This window comes from Rhinolophus ferrumequinum, chromosome 23, assembly GCF_004115265.2.
Source record: "Rhinolophus ferrumequinum isolate MPI-CBG mRhiFer1 chromosome 23, mRhiFer1_v1.p, whole genome shotgun sequence".
Classification (NCBI taxonomy): domain Eukaryota; kingdom Metazoa; phylum Chordata; class Mammalia; order Chiroptera; family Rhinolophidae; genus Rhinolophus; species Rhinolophus ferrumequinum.
Window position 1 is genome coordinate 12,978,510 of NC_046306.1, and position 17,320 is coordinate 12,995,829.

Consider the following 17,320-nt stretch of genomic DNA (forward strand, 5'->3'; position numbering starts at 1 on the left):
GCCTTGTTAGAGGAAACTGCACAGGGTCAGCCAAACCTCTGCCCTCGAGGCCAGCAGCCCTTGGAGTCACCACTGAGGGCTGGCTCACTAGGGTGTTTACAGGAACGTTGGCCCTGAGGCCGGCCCAGCTGCTGGCACCCCCAGGCCTCAAAGTGCCAGCTTGGCAAGGGACATCGGAGGCTGCAGCTGAGGCCTTGTTTTTCTCCATGGCCCACCGGAGGATTAGAACGCTGAGGAGCCCAGGGTCAGAGGGCATTGGAGGTGGGCAAGGTCTTCGGGTCAGCCCTGGGCCTCCTGGAACAGGGGAACCAAGTCTTTTGTGGACACCCCTAGAAAGTGGCATCCACTCAGGAGAGGCATGGAACAAGTCGAGTCTGGAGCTAGGCAGCTTGGGTTCAAATCCTGGCTGTGCCCCTCGCTGGCTATAAAACTCTGGGAAGTCTGCTTAATTTTTCTGTTCCTCAGTTTCCCCATCTGAAAAATGGGGATGATGATAATAGTACATAATTCACAGGGATGCTGATGTAATTAAGTGATTTCATATTCGTAAAGTGTTTCGAACAGTCGCCATCACATACTAAGGGCCGTAAGTGTTTGTTATAGAAATCTTTTCGACTTAAATATTTGCTGAGTGTCCAAGCCATGGACTAAAGCACTGAGGTTGTGGAGATAAATTGGATTTATATCCTGCCCCAAGGAACTTCAAGGTCAAGGTTCCAGCCACACTCTGGAGGTGTGGGGGTATCACAATGACAACTAATTGGTGAATGTCTGCCTCTCCAGTCTCCCTGGGGCCACATGAGTCCCTTCACTGCTGTCTCCTAGAGCCCAGCATAGAGACCTATGGTGTCTAAACCTGGCCGTAGGGGTGGCTGGTTAGCTCAGTTGGTTACAGCGTGGTGCCAGTAACACTGTTGCTGGTTCGATCCCCACATGGGCCACTGTGAGCTGCGCCCTCCTTAGAAAAAAAAAAAAAATTAATTAAAGGCTAAACCTGGCTGTAGAATGAGTGGATGACTACCTGATGCTTTTTGAGCCCTCACGGTGTTGCAAGCACTGAGCCCAGAGCTTCATGTGCGGCCTCCTTCCATTCTCTCAGCACCCCAGTGTGGAATAGTTCGTTTCGTTCTTTCTGTGTTCAGAGAAGCAAACTGAGACTCAGAGGCCAGCCCAAGGTCCTGGAGCCGGTAAGTGGCAGGGCTGGGATTGAACCCATTTCTGTCTATGTACAAAGCCTGCATTTTTAACACTAAGCTAATAGCACAGCCACCCTCAGGCTTGGGAGTTCAGAGTTGTGTCCCGTCCTGCCTGAGAATATCCAGGAGGATCTTGGGGAAGGGGACCTTCGAGGCAGTGGGACCCACCTGTGGATGTCGAAGAGGCAAGGCCAGCCCACTACACTGGCCTCTGCAACACGACCTGGTTGTATAACAAAGACTGTGGTGTGTGGGGCTGAGGTGTGTGAATGGGAGCAACAGGGGGCGAGGCTGATGGATGTCTGCAAACAGCCTTGAATGCCAGGAAAGGTTTAGACTGTCCTGTGGGGTGGAGGCCCCTGGACAGTCCTGAGCAGAGCCTGCATGTGGTCAGATGTATGACCATTCTGGTGGCCCGGATGGAAGATGCATTACAAAGGAAGGAGGTCGGAGGCAGGGACATAAACTCATGTGTACAAATAACAAACCTCAGTGTCATCACGGGTGATGAGCTATCTGCCCCCAAAGCAAAACTTACCTGCCCTGCATTCCACTTCATCCAAAGCAATGTGTGTGTCTCAGGGGTGCAGAGCCTGGCCATGGAGCAGCCAAACTCGGAATCCTTGGCACCCAGACACCTGCCTTCCGCCCCACTCAGCCCCAGCCCAGCCCCAGCTCAGCCCCTGCGATGACCTCCTTTGGGCCACCCCATTTTGGCCACAGCAGCGGCTGCCAGCAGTGGGAGGAAGCATGAAGGTAGCAGTGATTAAAAGGTCAAGTGTCCACAAGGCCCTCAGCAGCCAAGCCTTTACCCACCGGCCCATCTGGGATTCAGACAAATGGGAGTCGAGATCGTAGACCTGCCATGTACTTGGGCCGTGACCTTGGCCTTGCGGTTTCCCTCATTCGTAACATAGAGACAGTAATAAGAGAGGGCTGTTGTGAGGCTTGATGGGGAACTTGAATGTGAGCCATGTAGCACAGTGCCGGTTAGAAGGAATGCCCGATAAATATGAACTCGCCGTGGTTATCACAGCCTGAAGGTAGAAGGCATTGCCTGGCCTGGGAAGAACTCAGAAACTGCTTGCTGTGGCCTGGAAATGCCCAGAGGGCATCAAGGCCATCCCCCTGTCCCTAGGGGCCTGGGACCTGACACAGCTCAGGGAAGTCAGTCTGCCCCAACAGGCACTGGGGCCCTGCCTTGAGCTGTCTGTCTGCACCCCTAGGGCAGAGCCCAGAGAAAGATGGGAGGCTTTGGGCTCCATCGCGTGGGGTGTGGGGTTGGACCATCTGGGTCTGCCCCCAGCTTCCGCTCTCCCTAGCAGTGCATCCCCTTAATGTTTCAGGGCCTCGGTTTCCTCATTTGCAAAATGGGCATAATCATAGCTCCTACCTCACAGGGTCATGGTAAAGATGAGTGAGAGCTGGTGTATAAAGGCTTAGCACTGCGCTAAGCATGCAGCAAATATTAGCAAGCGTTTCCACATCACAACAGAGAGCAAGAGCTTTAGGACAAGGAAAAGAATGAAATCCATAGTCGTTTAATACTGTTAGAAGGGAATAAATAATGACGAGGGTGCAGTACGGTACAGGTGGGGAAGCCGTGGAGGCCACTGAGAGAGACCCAGAGACGGGGCTCAGCCTATTTCGGAAAAGCAGTTAATAAGAACAGTAACAACGGCGTTTCCCAAAGAGTGAGCCCTAAGTGTGTGCTAGGCACTGCTCTGTTTGCACAGACTATCTCATTTCCTTCCCAGAACAACCTGGGAAGCAGCGCTGGGACGACTGGTGGTGCTCCAGTGAGGTGATGGGTGCATCATTTAAGGAGGCACTCATTCTCAGGCTCTCGCAAGTGCAGGGTCGGTACCTGAGAGCCAGCGCCTCCTTAAGTGTGGTGCCCTGGGCACCTAGCTTGCTTCACCCTAGTCCCAGATCTGCTGTGAGGTTGGGACAATAATTATCCCCATTTGATAGACATGAAAACTGAGGATTCACCAGGTTGGGCACCTGTCCAATGTCACACAACTAAGAAGGAAGAGGCAGACCCCAAGTTTCTCTGATTTTGAAGGCTGGAGCTGTTTTTACTCTGAGGAACTGCCACCCAGCCTGGGGATGGAAGGCCCCGGGGCACCTCCCCAGAAGATTCAGCAACCAGGAGAGCTGCCTAGAACCACCCTCCTCTGGTTGGCCCAGAGGTTGGGAGAGCTGGCCTGTAAGACAGGGGCCTGGAGATTTCTGTCCACATTCCTGGGGGTTAAGTCTGGGGATCCAGGCTCCCGCATCAGCCATCACATTCCCCAGAAGGAATCTCTACTCATAACAAACCCCAAAGGTCACCCGTCTGGGAAGGAGTGTTCTGTCTCCACCCCAGAGCGGGAGAGAGGGCCCAGCCTTTATGGAGACCACCCAAGTGCCTAGACAGAGATGACTTGCTTCTGGCCAGTCTGTGAATCCCTCTTCTTCCTCTAAGTCTCCTCTGTGGATGTGTCTGGATGGGACAGGTGGAAAGAGAGGATAAAAGAACATCTCAGTGGAAGGAGTCCCCGGAGAGTTCTGGTGCAGTAAATTAGTGGGTCGAGGACTCGTGCTGCCTGAGCTCAGAGTCCCCTTTCACCACCTCCTAGCTGTGCGTCCTTGGACAAGTTACTTTACCTCTCTGTGCTTCGGTTTTCTCTTCTGTAAGATGGGGATAATAATAATACCTACTGCATAGGGCTGCCATGAGGATTAAATGAGATCCATTCAATCAGCAGCTATTTATTGAAGGTAGTGAGGAGGAAGACACCGAGTAAAAGAGACAAAACTCTCCTCCTTCAAGTTTTAAAAGAGGACTATGGTGACACGTATTGTTGACTTTAGAAAATGCTGGCACCAGCAAATGTAGCACATACAGTAAAATGTTAACAGTTAGTTGTTAGCTCTAGGGGAGGGGCAAATGGCAAATTGTTGTTCGTGATATTTTCTATGCTTCTCTGTATGTTTGAAATTTTTTATAAATGAAAGAAAGGAAGGAAGAAAAAGAGAAGTGAGACAGAAGGAAGGAAGGAAGGAAGGAAGGAAGGAAGGAAGGAAGGAAGGAAGGAAGGAAGGAAGGAAGGAAGGAAGGAAGGAAGGAAGGAAGGAAGGAATCTCTGCCCTCGTGAAACTTACAATCAAGTAGGGGAAAATAGACAACAAACAAATAAGTAAAGCTTGCACGATATCAGTTGATGCTAAGTACTTTGGAGAAAAACAGACGAGAACTCTAGAATGCCCAGGGGGGTGGAGGGAGTTTCACTGTGAAATGAGTGGGTAGGGAAGTCCTCCCAGGGAAGGTGACACCCAAGAGTAGGGCTCAGTTCTCCTGGTTCCTGGGCCTGGACGCTGTCTGTGTTGATGTCCAACTTTCCACCGAGTGAAAGAGTCATGGCAAGAGCCCCAGATCCAAGACTCTTGGGACTGTGACATCTTAGACTTATGGGGAGCGGGCACAAATCTCAGTTTAAAATTCAGATGGGCAGGGAAAGCGATCTATTTTGAATTAAGTTTTATTATGATACCTCACTTCCTATGTGGGCAGAAAATTCATCTCGATCAGAGTTTTTCCCCACCCCATCACACACACACACACACACACACACACACACTCACTCACTCACTCACTCACTTTCCCTGTGATTGTGTCTAAGTGTGAGGTTGTCTCAGGCCCACTTACATGATCATTTCATCTCTCTAATTCTGGATTCTTCGACACTTTCATTGTCACGGTGACCCTCAGAATTAAAAATATGTTCACACTTCACTTTTCCTCTGGCTCTCTTCCCAACCTTCTTATTTGGGAAGAAGGAGAGTGGGGGAGGGGAGAGCTGTGCATCCGTCAGGGTCAGCGAGGGTAGGGTGCAGTAACAGCCACCCCCAAACCTTGTTTCTCAGTCACTCCTGCTGCGTGACCAGTCAGGTCAGTGGCAGCCCTGCTCTGTGTCTCATCCTCCAGGGTCCAGGCTGGTGGAGCAGCCACGACCTTGTATGAATCTCACCTTTCTCTGATTCATTAGGAGTTAATATGCCCCAGATCACTTCTGGAATGGTCTTTTTTGGGATGAAAGGGGGGCTTTTGAAACCTGAAAACTTGTTCTCTGCTTGTACTGAAACATCCCTTCCCTGAGTCAGTAGGTATACTCCACAGTCTACCTGTCTGGATAGGGAACAGAGAACATAAAGGGGAAAACACAGGCAGTCTCAGATTCCTACCCTGTTTCCTTGAAAATAAGACCCAGCTAGACAATTAGCTCTAATGTGTCTTATAGAGCAAAAATTAATATAAGATCCAGTCTTCTTTTACTATGATATAAGACCGGGTTTCATATAGTATAATATAATATAATACCAGGTCTTATATTAATTTTTGCTCCAAAAGACACATTAGAGCTGATTTTCTGGCTAGGTCTTATTTTCAGGGAAACACAGTAGCTTTTGAGTGTCATACAGTTTTAGATCGGAATGGGGAAAAAAGAATCAGAGGCTCTTGCAATCACAGCTTTTCAAAACTGAAAGTTCTTTGATTCAGTGTCACTTCCCACGCAGGAGTTTCCTCTATCCGCTTCTTCACAGGTGGCTGTCAGCCGCGGCGTGTACCCTCCAGAGCCAGGGAGCACATCACATCTCAGGGCAGACTCTTCCATCGTGGACCAGCTCCAATCATTCGAAAGTTCTGCTTTATTCTATACAGTGAGCCAACTTTCCGCGTCTCAGGACCTTCCACTCCAGGTATTTTCCTGGGAGAGCAGGGGTGCAGTCTGGTGATGACCAGGGTGACCTTGGAGATCGGCTGAATGACTTTGGGGAATGACTCAGCTTCGGGGAATGACTCCAGGAGACCCTGGACAGCCCTGGGGGCCAAATGTATTACTCCTCTGATTCCGGAAACTCCGCCATAATTGTCTGTGGATCCCCAGGGAGGCTTGTAGATAGTAGAAAGAATAAAGACTTGGACTCAGGCCTAGGTTCAAATGCTGACATCTTGACCCTGCCTAGAGACAAGTATTATCGTCTCTCTGAGCTGTGGTTTTCCCATCTGTCCAAAATGGAATAATAACATCAACAACAGTAACACCCTCTGTGCACAACTGCTGTGTGAATCCAACGGGATAATGTATCTACACACCTGACACAGGGCCTGGAACATAGTAGGTGCTCAGCTAGACCTGGGTTCACCAGGCTGTCTCTTATTATTTGTATGTCTTTGGGCTTTACTTCCTTGAACCTCAGATTCCCCCCCTCTCAGGTAGGGTTAGTGTTACTTACACCCCACAGGGTCTGGTCAGGAAATTTTAAGCTCATGTTTGCTGATAATGTGCTAAACTCTTTACTTGAATTGGACATTTAATCCTCTACCTACTAGGTAGAATATTTATAAGCACCCCAATTTTGGTAATGGAGAAATTGTGGCACAGAGACGTTGAGTAAATTGCCCAAGGTCACAGGACTGGTGAGAGCCAAGATTTGAATCCATGCACTTTGCCCCCACTTAGACACTATATCGAGGGCCTGGCACATAGTAGGTGCTCATTTTGTGTTTGAACTGCTGGCACCTTCTCCTACTACAAAATAAGCACTGAGTAGGCTTGCCTCTTAGCCATTTTCAGCATTCACTCCTGAGTGTCAGTTAGCAGGTTAAAAGCTGCAAGAAACAGAATATCCTAATACTTCTGACTTCAACAATAAGGACCTTTGTCGTCCAGAAATCTGGAGGTTAGATGGGTTGGGACTGGTTAATTCAGAGGCTGCAAAGAGCAGAGCCCTCCTGCCAAGACTTCTTGTACTGTGATGTGAGAAACATTTGTGGTTTTAGTAAAGCCACTGAAATCTTAGTGGTATTTGTTACAGCAGCTAGCGTGACTTAACCCAGCAAATACACATTCCTATCCCTGAAAACCAGTCCAGGGGACCGGAGACCCTGGAATGGCTTAGGCCCTCGGGCTGGGGAAGGGATTTCTTCTTGAGCACATTGTCCGCCCCTATACCAGAACACAGGCAGGCTCTAGAGAGAAGAGTGGAGGCAGGATGGTGAGTGAGCAAGGCGTTCTAAGTTTGTGCTGGATCTAAGGCCGCAGGAGGATGGGGCTTAGGGAGACAGCTGCCTTCCCCACATGCCGGGGTTAAGCGGGCTTCTGTAGGGAGCCAGACCTGTCAGACCTGCTGTCCATGGGGTCACCAGCCTCTCAGGGCACCGCAGGGCCTCTGTTGGCTCAGCCCTCTGGTACGACCCCATGTATCATCCTGTGGATGGCAGAGAGTTGGGCAACTGTTGAATCCTAACGTGGTGGCTCCACTTGAGGAATTTGGGGTTCTTAGAACCACATGTCCAGGACTCTCAGCATGTGGTCTCTCAGGAGCCGAGGGCCTGGGGGCCTGCGGAGCCATGCAGGGGTGTCCAGGCTGCTTCTCCCTCCTCTCCTTGGGGAGAGGAATTTGCATGGTCGATAAGAGGCCAGACTTTAGCATCTCAATTCCACAACTTCCTAGCCTGGCCAGCTGGACATGTGCGCTCACCTCCTTGAACCTAAGTGTTTTCAGTGGGAGAGGAGAATTATTTTCTTCAACATGGGTGAACATGAAATGAAATCGTGCTCCTTAAATACTGGATGCCCTCATTGTCACTGGTGGAGGGGGACCCCATTTAAATTCTGTCACCACCCCTGCCCCATCCCATATCTCCAGGCTTAGGTTTGGCAGGGGCTGTGTACTCCTGGAAGAGCGTTCTCTTTCCCAGACCAGATGTACTGGACAGAAGCCTACCCTGGCAGGGGGAGCTTGAGCCCTGACTCCTCCTCTTGCCAGCATGCCATCAATTTGCTCCAAGCCTCAGTTTTTCCACCTGGACAATGGGCACAATCGGTTCTCCCTGTCTCTACCTCACAGAATTGTAACAGAATTCAGATGAAGCAGCAGGTCGTTGTGTTTCAGTAGACAGATCACACAGGCACCCAGTCCTGGGTGCCAACCCAGCTCTGGCCTCCTCTCACTTTGTGACCTTGAGAATGCCACTGAATTAAGGTCTAGGGGCTTTTGAATGGGGTAACACTGGTTCCTAGCTCATAGGAGACATGAAATGTGAGCAGGCATGTGAAGTGCTTAGCTCCAAGCCAGTGACTTAGAAAGGGCTCAGTTAATAGGAGCAATTATTATTATCACCAATGGTCTCAAGGTTTTGGAAAGTACAGAGAAGGCTCTAAGCTGAAAGGTTCCGAGGTCACTCTCCATGAGACACCGAAGAGACAAGTTCCACTTCTCCTTGAGTCTGTTTGGGTCCCCTGATTCCCCCGGACCCCAATGGCTCTTCCAGAGCTCACTTCTGAAACCCTCTTCCTAGAATTGGAACCACATGGGAGGCAGTGTGGTGCAGAGCGGGCAGCCTGGAATTTCAAATTCTAGTGCAGCTTCTACTGCTCTCCGCCTGTGTGACCCTGGGCCAGGGCATCACCCTTTTTGAGCCTCCTTAACGATTGTGTGAAGCAATGGGACTGCAGACTCTACCCTAAGGACCCAACATATGCCTGTGACATTTTCCGACTCCTTCCTCACGACAGCCAGTGGCCAAGGAGGGAGGGTGTGGCTCACTCAGGGCCTCAGGGTCAGGGTCACTGCTCTGTGTGGAATCTGGTCTCTGCTGCCCAGAATCGAGTCTCCTGATGCCTGGAATTTCACCATTAGTGACTCATGCCTTTGGGAAATCATGGCCCTCATCCCACTGAGTAATAACAATAACAATCCCTCGTGGCTTCTCCCTTCGCCGAGAGTGTTCACAGTCTCACTTGGTCTCCGTGCGCTGCTGTGAAGTAGGCAGTGAAAGGGAGGGAAGTTCGGATCAGATGCAAAAAGCGACTTGCCCAAAGCTACACAGCGTTGGTGGTCGCGTCTGGAGACCTGGTCTCCAGGCTTCTTGGTCAGGGCCTCTTGCCCCCAACAACTTTGTTTCGAAATACTACTGCGGATATTTACACACCCATGTTCACAGCAGCATATTCACAACAGCCAAAAGATGGGAGCAACCCCAGGGTCCATGGATAGATGAATGGATAAGCAAAGTGTGGTCTATCCACACAATGGAATATCGTTCAGCCTTAGCAAGGAAGGAGATTCTGGCATATGCTACAACATCGATAAACCTTGAGGACTTTACGCTGAGGGAAATTAGCCAGGCACAAGATGACAAATACTGTGTGATTCCACTTATAAGAGATTCCTAGAATGGTCAGATTCATAGAGACAGAAAATAGAATGGTGGTTGCCAGGGCTGGGGGAAGGAGAAATGGAGAGTTGTTGTTTAACGCATACAGAGTTTCAGTTTAGCAAGATGAAAAGAGTTCTGTGTATGGATGATAATGACAGCAGACAACAACGTGAATGCACTTAAGGCCGCCGAACTGTACATTTAAAATGTTAAGATGGCAAATTTTATGTTATGTGTATGTTACCAAAATTGAAACAGCAAACACTTTTGAAAAGTGCTGCTTCTAAGAGGAAGATTGTAAGTCGTCACATTTTTAAGGACCTATAACTTAGTTTATTATGATTTGTATCAGGATACACGATAGGTCATGCTGCTGTAACAAACAACCCCAAAGTCTGATTTCTGAGTCAAGCATTTAACCACTGTACCATACTGCCCCTCTGGAACATTCTTCCTTGCTGCCCTAAACCTCTCCCTGCTGTGTCTAAACCCTGGGCCCAGGAAAAAGCAATGGAGTCAGTCAGATTCATCCTTGACTGGTTGTGTGACTGTGGGCAAGCTAGTTAACCTCTCTGAACCTCAGTTTACTTATCTGGGAAACGGGCACAATGACAGAATCTATCTCAAGGGGAGACTCCAGGAAAACATGAGCATGGCCTAACGCGTGCTGTCAGGCTGTGGGTATAAGCCTCGTGCAGAGTTTGGCACCCAGGCAGGAATGGGGTAGGCTTTAGTCTCCTGCCAGCCAGACCCTCAGCATGAAGAGTCCCAGGAGAAATACCTTCTTCCAGCCAGCCTTGCATCAGAGCTGGGGAATGGGTGGGAAGGAGCCAGAGACTGCAGAGACAGCTGTCTCGAGTCTGAAATATTTTTCTCCCCAATAATCTGTTTTCAATCTCTCATTCTTCTTCTTTTTCCTTTCAAACCCATCCTGCCAAAGAACAAGCACGTAAGTGTGCATCAGCTCCCAGCCCAGCCCACATTCCACCCTTTGGGAATTTCTGCTTTCAATACGAGGGTATGGGACCCTTCGATATACCACGGGTGTTCCAGCCTCCACACCTTTGCATGTGCTGTTTCTCCTCCCTGCTGTGCCCTACCCTAGCTCCTGGGTCTGTTCCCATTTTGCTCATCATATCTCAAGGCTCATCCATAGAGCCCTCTCTTGAGGCAGCCTCTCTTAACACAAACCCTGCACTCTCCCAAGATCTGGGGCCAAGTCTTGAATTCTTGCCTCCTTTAGTTATTTAATGCTTTTGAGGGCAGGCAGAGCGCCATCCGCTTCTTTGCAGTCAGGCTTTCATGAATTGAAGAGTGCTTTCATCACCACCATATCAATGGGAAGAGATTATTATTATTGTTATATCCCCATTTTGCAGATTGGAAAATGGAGGTCCTGAGAGCAGAAGTGAGTGGTCACACACCTGGGGGATCAGGGCTTCTAACCCTCCCAACCCCTCAGGTTCTTGCTCTCCCTGAGCTACCCTGCTGGGTTGCTAGGTTTAGCACACAGCAGGCGCAAGCCTAAATGGGCGTCAGACTGGGCAAGTGTGGCGGAAACTGGCAGCCCATTTTCTGTTCTTCCTGAACACACAGGTAGTCTACATTTCCCAGCCTCCCTTGCAAGAGAAGCGAGGCCTTTTAGGTAGACTGAGTAAAACCAGAGACAGAAAGTAGAATGGTGGTTACCAGGGCCTGGGAGAAGGAGGAAATGGGGAGTTAGTGTTTGATGGGGACAGCTTTTCTGTTTGGGATGATGCAAAACAGTTCTGGCGATGAATTGTGGTGATGGTGGCACAACGTTGTGAATGTACTTAACGCCACTGAGCTGTACAGTTGAAAATAGTTCAAATGATAAATTGAATGTTATATGTATTTTACCACAATAAAAAAAAAACTATATGAACCACAAATGCAAGCCATGTATAATTTAAAATTTTCTAGCAACACATTTTAAAAAGTAGAAAGAAACAGGTGGAGTCAACTTTTAAAATTATTTAACCCAGTCTATCAAAAATATCATTTCAACAATTGTCAATATGAAAAAACATTAAGGTTATCTTACTTTTTTTCCATTCTAAGAAAATCTGGTGTATATTTTACACTCACGGCACATCTCAACTCGGACGAGATGCATTTTAAGTGCTCAGAAGCCACTCGTGGCTCGTGGCTCCCATGTTAAATAGAGCAGGTCTAGTATAAGTCTTTGGATTAATGTACTATGCATTTCTGTTGGATGCCTGTACATTTTTAATTTCGATAGATAGTACCAGATTGCCTTCCACAGGTGTTAAACCCAGTTTTAATCCCACCAGCAATGTATGAGGGTGTGTTTCTCCATACCTTCACCTGTACAACTGCCAATTTGATGGGCAAAAAGTGCCTGCTCATTGTGGATTTAACCCAGCTTTCTCTTATTAGGAGTGAGCTCTTTTTTATGTTACAAGACATTGCACTTCCTTTTCTGTGAATCATCGGCTCACCTCATTGAAGGCTGTGTTTTGTATTTCTCTACACACCTCTGCATGCTCCAGGCCCCACCAGAGCTGGGACTAAGTGGGCCCTGAAGGCCAGATATTTCAGAATCACGCAGTAGCTCTTAGGTTCCTAACAGCAAGAATTCTGTTGGCCAGAGTTCTGGGAAACAGGGCTTATATCTCCCTCTGCTGGCGAAGCTGAGTCTCTCCACCTCCACTTGGACCAGGAGAGGAGGCGGGGCAGCTTGGGAACTAAGGGGGCTGCCTCAGGAGTCTGGATTTGATCCCGCTTCTACTATTTACTGCTGTGTGACCTGGGATAAGCAGCTCCACTTGTCTGTGCTCTCCACCCCTTCCTCTGTAAAATAGAAATAGGCATTCCTTTCACTCACAGGGTTACTGGAGGAATAATCAGGTGATGGGAAATGAAGGTGCTTAACGGGGCGTGACACAAAACAGGTGCTAAATAAATGATAACTAGACTTCTTTTGGACCCAGTGGGAGACAGAAAGGATGGCTTGGAGCCTAGTGAAAGAGGCAGCAGTGCAGCTGGGTTTTCATAGGATTTTCACCACTGCTCAGCCAGCTTCAATTTCCTCTTGTGTGGAAGGGCCACTTCACTTCACAGCACGGGGCTGGGACATGCGGCAATGACTAGGACCCTCACACCCTAAGCTGGGCAGGGCCCCAACCTTTCCCCCACATTGGGCTGGGAACACAGAGTGTTGAGCGGATCCAGGCTGGACACCCACCACGGGATTTGGAATCTCCTAGCCAGGACTCCCCCTCCCAGGGGTCTGCGGACACCATAGCAAGGGCTTTCTAGAGACATTTCTCTTCAGAGAGCACCCCAACGGAAGGTACCCCCATGATTGTATCACCCAAGTATAAGCTCTTTGGTGGTGCTGGGTGAGGGCAGTTTTACCTGAGCCAGTCTGGTCCCTCCATCATAAGGCCCTGTCCTCTTATCTGACATTCAACTCTTGCTTCATCCCCATTGCCTGCCCCAGAAGTCCAGATTCCTCACCCTGACATTCAAGACCACCCGTGGCCTAAGTTTGGTCTGTGTGTGGAGGGCACCCCTCCACACGAGAAGCGTTTGCTAAAGTCCCATTCTTCCTTCAAGTCTGAACTCAATGCCACTTCACTCATTCACTCCTCTGTCATCTGTTTTTTCACCTAACACAATTTATTGAACACATACTTTATTTATTAATACATATTTATCACCCACTAGATGAAGAGACAGTGGTCTCGACCAATCGCTACTAAAATGTTTGAATTTTGCAAATTTTTGTAAAACATATGACCATGTGGTTGCACCGGAGAGCCCTTCCCAAGGTGTGGAGGAGGCTATGCAGGTGAGACCTCGTAAGGCTTCACCATCAGGGTAAATCCACCTTGGTCCAACCATGCAGGGCCGTCTCCCGCTGCGGGAAGACTTTAATGACGCTCGCGTCCTCTTCTGAGCTCCCAGGGCGACTCCGGGCTCTGCCATGGAAAGTCATTTCCCCAAGTCTCCCAGATGACTTAAATCAAGTGGCAACAATGATTCCTGGCTTGAGAGAGTGATTGCATGGGTTACATTAGATTAGGTGTAAAAGTGCCTGCGTTTGTTGCGTGACGATCATCATTAGCAGCAGGAACCGCTGACTTCAACGCTGGCTCCCAGCGCAGCTGTGAGTTCCAGAGGTGTTTCTCTTTTTGCCCACTAGAAGGCACCAGAAGTCATGAATTTGATGTCCAGGGCTCTGCACCCTAGAGAAGCAGGCCTCCCAAAGTTTTTGGGGGTAAGAGTGAGGGGTTTCCTGTCTCAAAGAGAACCCAAGCCAGCCAAGAGCCTAGCAGGTTTGTTGTGTTTCTAGGCCTGTCGGTGGTGGGGGGCAGGCTGCTTCTGACCCACAGGGCTCCCCAAACCTCAAGTTCCGATGGCTAGAAAGTCAACCAGGTCATCATGCTCTAAGCCCCACTCTCCATCCCTCAATGCATCCAACAGCCCGGAAGAGTGTGGGTAAAAGAGCTGTGACTTCTACAGCCAGCTCTTCCCATTTCTGTCTGTGTGACCTTGGGCAAGTGGTCTGACCTCTCTGAGCCTCAGTTTCTTCTTCCATAAAACGAAAATGTTACTGGTCCCAAAGAAGGGAAAAGTCTCTATATGCAGAGGGATGGCCACGACTGCTTGTGTTGCTTTCCATCAGGTAAATACGCTACAGTTCCTTCTGAACACAAATGCATCGATCAGTTAAAACGTTTTGTTGAGCTGCTTACTGTGAGCCAAGCCCTGTATTGGCTTATGAGATTGGCAGAAATAAAGCTAGTAGTTTTGTTAGTGGCTGTGAGATTCTGGGTAATTTTACCCACTTTAGCGCCCTCCCACCCCCACCCCATTCTCCAAACTCTATAATATTGATGCATTGAAAGAAAGGGAGAAACACCGATTGGGCACCAGCTGTGTACCAGATGTTTTACTTCATCTTTCCTCTGACTCTGGGCTCTGTGCACACATCCCCACCCGCTTTCACTCAAATCAACTTAGTTTATAAATACATCCTTATGTAGTACTTTTTAAGCAACAACCCTAAGAGGTAGATGCTAGAATTTTCCTCATTTGACTGATGGGGAAAATGGAGGCACCAATCAGTTAACTAGCTTGCCCAGATCAGACCGAGTACGTGGTAGAACCAGGATTCTCATCCAGGCGGTCTGTTGCTAAAACGCTTGCCATTGACCACTAGGGCATGCTGTCTCCCTGAGGCCTGCTGGTTGTGAATCTTCTCTTCTCAACCGCCTGGGTACCCTGGACCTGGATCATGCCTTTTTTTGAACAGCCCCTGGGGCCTCTGGCACAGAGTGGGATGTGCTGTAGGCCCTCAGTTCAAGCCTGGTGGGTTGCCTGGAAAATGAGGCCCTTTAGCTTCTGTAGCCCTGCTTGGAAGTTGGTAGGTGGCCGTGGGTTTTTAATGCAAGGTCATCTCTGCCGTTTGAGCCAGTAGCCATCTGTCTCTACCCCACCCAGTCCTGTACGCACCTTCCAGCAGCGGTCAGAGCTTTGAGGCTACAGGAAGGAGGCAAGAGTTGGACTCTGCGCCTTTACCTGCACCCCTTTCCCCACTCTTAGGTGTATGTCCCAAAGTGTGTGGCCTATGTACACGTGGGTATCTATGTAGACACACATGGACACACGTATCCTAATGCACGTGTGTATGGATACTAGCGGTCCTGTATGTGCGTGCACATGTGTGTCTGGCTGTGGCATGTGCGGGCCTGTGTGTGTCCGAGGGTGCAGATGTGGACCTAAGTGTGAACATGAGCTTACGTGCAGCTCGGCACGTGTGTGGGCAATGGAAAGACAGACCACAAAAGCGGGAGGGCATCTCGTTGCCAGCCTCAGGGTCCTCAGTGGAAAATGGGGACAATAATGGGACCTACCAGGTGGAACAGGATCAGACTCGCAGTAAGTGCCATCGTATTAGTTGTTGTTGTTCTTATTATAATTAATTATTATGATCATATCATCCTCCCAGGGGTTGTGTGCAGATCCCATGAAATAATACTTTGAGAGTCTGGCTCCAGAAAAGTTTCTCCTGTCATTCTTAGAGCAATAATTTGTTTTTCTTCTTTCCCTTGGTTTTACATTGCCAAGGCAATATGATAACAATCAAGAGAGTTTGGGAAACAGAGGTGGGGACGGGTGTGGTGTCTGTCCCCTGGAACCCCACCATCCCCAACGCAAGCGGTACTTTCATTTTCGCTATTCCTCTCCAGACTTTGTCCGTAAGAAAGCTGGCAGTGGGGTTGGCACCGAGGTGGTGCCTAAAACACGGATGGATGAACAAACAGATATTTTTTTCAGCTTAGATGACTAAACTGAGTATTTTTTATCCTGTTTTTTTGTTCACTTAGCATGGGCATTTTCCACGTGACAACCAGTCTTTATCATTATCAGAGATAATAGAAGAAGATTAGAAACTTCCCAAGGCCCCCAAACTGGGAAATAGTTAATTTGCTTATAGAAGAATCACTGTAAGAAATGTGAATCAGTAATGAATATCTTTTTCCATATAAAGTTCTTTTTTTTTTTTCCTTGGGGACATGTTAGTGTTTCCATTTTGAGACCCGGGGTATCCGGGAGTTTATCTGTCTCTGGACATAAAGTGATTCCATTGGAAAAAAGTGAAGACGTTAGCCATCAAGGAAATACAAATCAAAACTACAATGAAATACCTCCACATATCCACCAGGGTGGCTATAATCAAGAAAATAGACAATAGCAAGTATGTAGAGAAATGGGAATCCTCAAACACTACTGGTGGGAATGTAAAACGGGGCTGCTGCTTTGGAAAACTGTCTGGCAGTTCCTCAAAAGATTGAAAATAGAGTTACCATATGACCTAGCAATTCCACTCCTAGGTATATACTCAAGAAAAATGAAAACGTGTCCACACTCAAATGTTCATAGCATTATTATCCATCAGAGCCAAACGGTGGAAACAATCTAAATGTCCACCAGTTGATGAAAGGATATATTAAATGTGGTCTTTCCACACAATGAAATATTATTTGGCAATAAAAAGGAATGAAATACTCATGCATGCCGCAGCTTGGATGAACTTTGAAAACATTGTGCTAAGTGAAAGAAGCCAGACACAAAAGACTTTGTATGATTTCCATTTTGTATGATTCCACGTATATGAAATGTCCAGAAGAGGCAAATCCATAGAGACAGAAGTAAATAGGTGGGTACCTGGGACTGGGAAGGGAGGGAGATCAGCAAGAGGACTAACGAATGACGACTAACAGGTACAGGCTTTCTTTGGGGGCGCTGATGAGAAAGTTCCAAAATTGATTGTGATAAACACAGTAAAAACCACTGAATTGTATACTTTAAATGGGTAGATTATATGGCGTGTGAACTTTATCTCAATAAAACTGTTAGAATAATTTTTGAAAAAAAGGATGGAGACCCAAGAGGACAATGAAAATATCCACCATCAGTTATAGGGAGCCTGGACAATGGGCCCAAGTACTTGTCAACTTCACTTACCTTCCACGATACCCTGTTAGGTGTCTTCCCCATTGTGTAGATATGGACACTAAGATTCAGAGAGTTTGAGAAACTGGCCCAAAGTCACTCAGCTCCTTAGTGGTAGAGCTGTGATTTGAACCAATGCGCATGTAGAAGGTTCATGCTCAATTTGAAGTCCTTTTGTTGTAGTTCTGATTCAAGATGGAAACATAGGAGGATCCTGAACACATCTCCTCCCACAGACACACAGAATCTACAGCTACGTATGCAAGTTTCCTTTGAAAACACCCCTTCCCCCCACCCCACAAAAAAAAAGAGCCGAGCAGCTCCTACACATCAGGCGAACAAGAAAAATCTCACATCAAAGCAGGTAGGAGGGGCTGAGACACATGGCCGTAATCGGGAGCTG

General features: G+C 48.3%; 1 long non-coding RNA gene across 1 annotated transcript in view; it reads left to right on the forward strand.

Annotated features, from left to right (window-relative positions):
* Positions 1-17,320, forward strand: part of LOC117015679 (uncharacterized) — a 43,457-nt gene that overhangs the window by 10,326 nt on the left and 15,811 nt on the right. Inside the window, exon 2 of the long non-coding RNA XR_004421772.1 lies at positions 5,787-5,942. This is a non-coding gene — a long non-coding RNA (uncharacterized LOC117015679). The remainder of the gene's footprint in view (positions 1-5,786; positions 5,943-17,320) is intronic.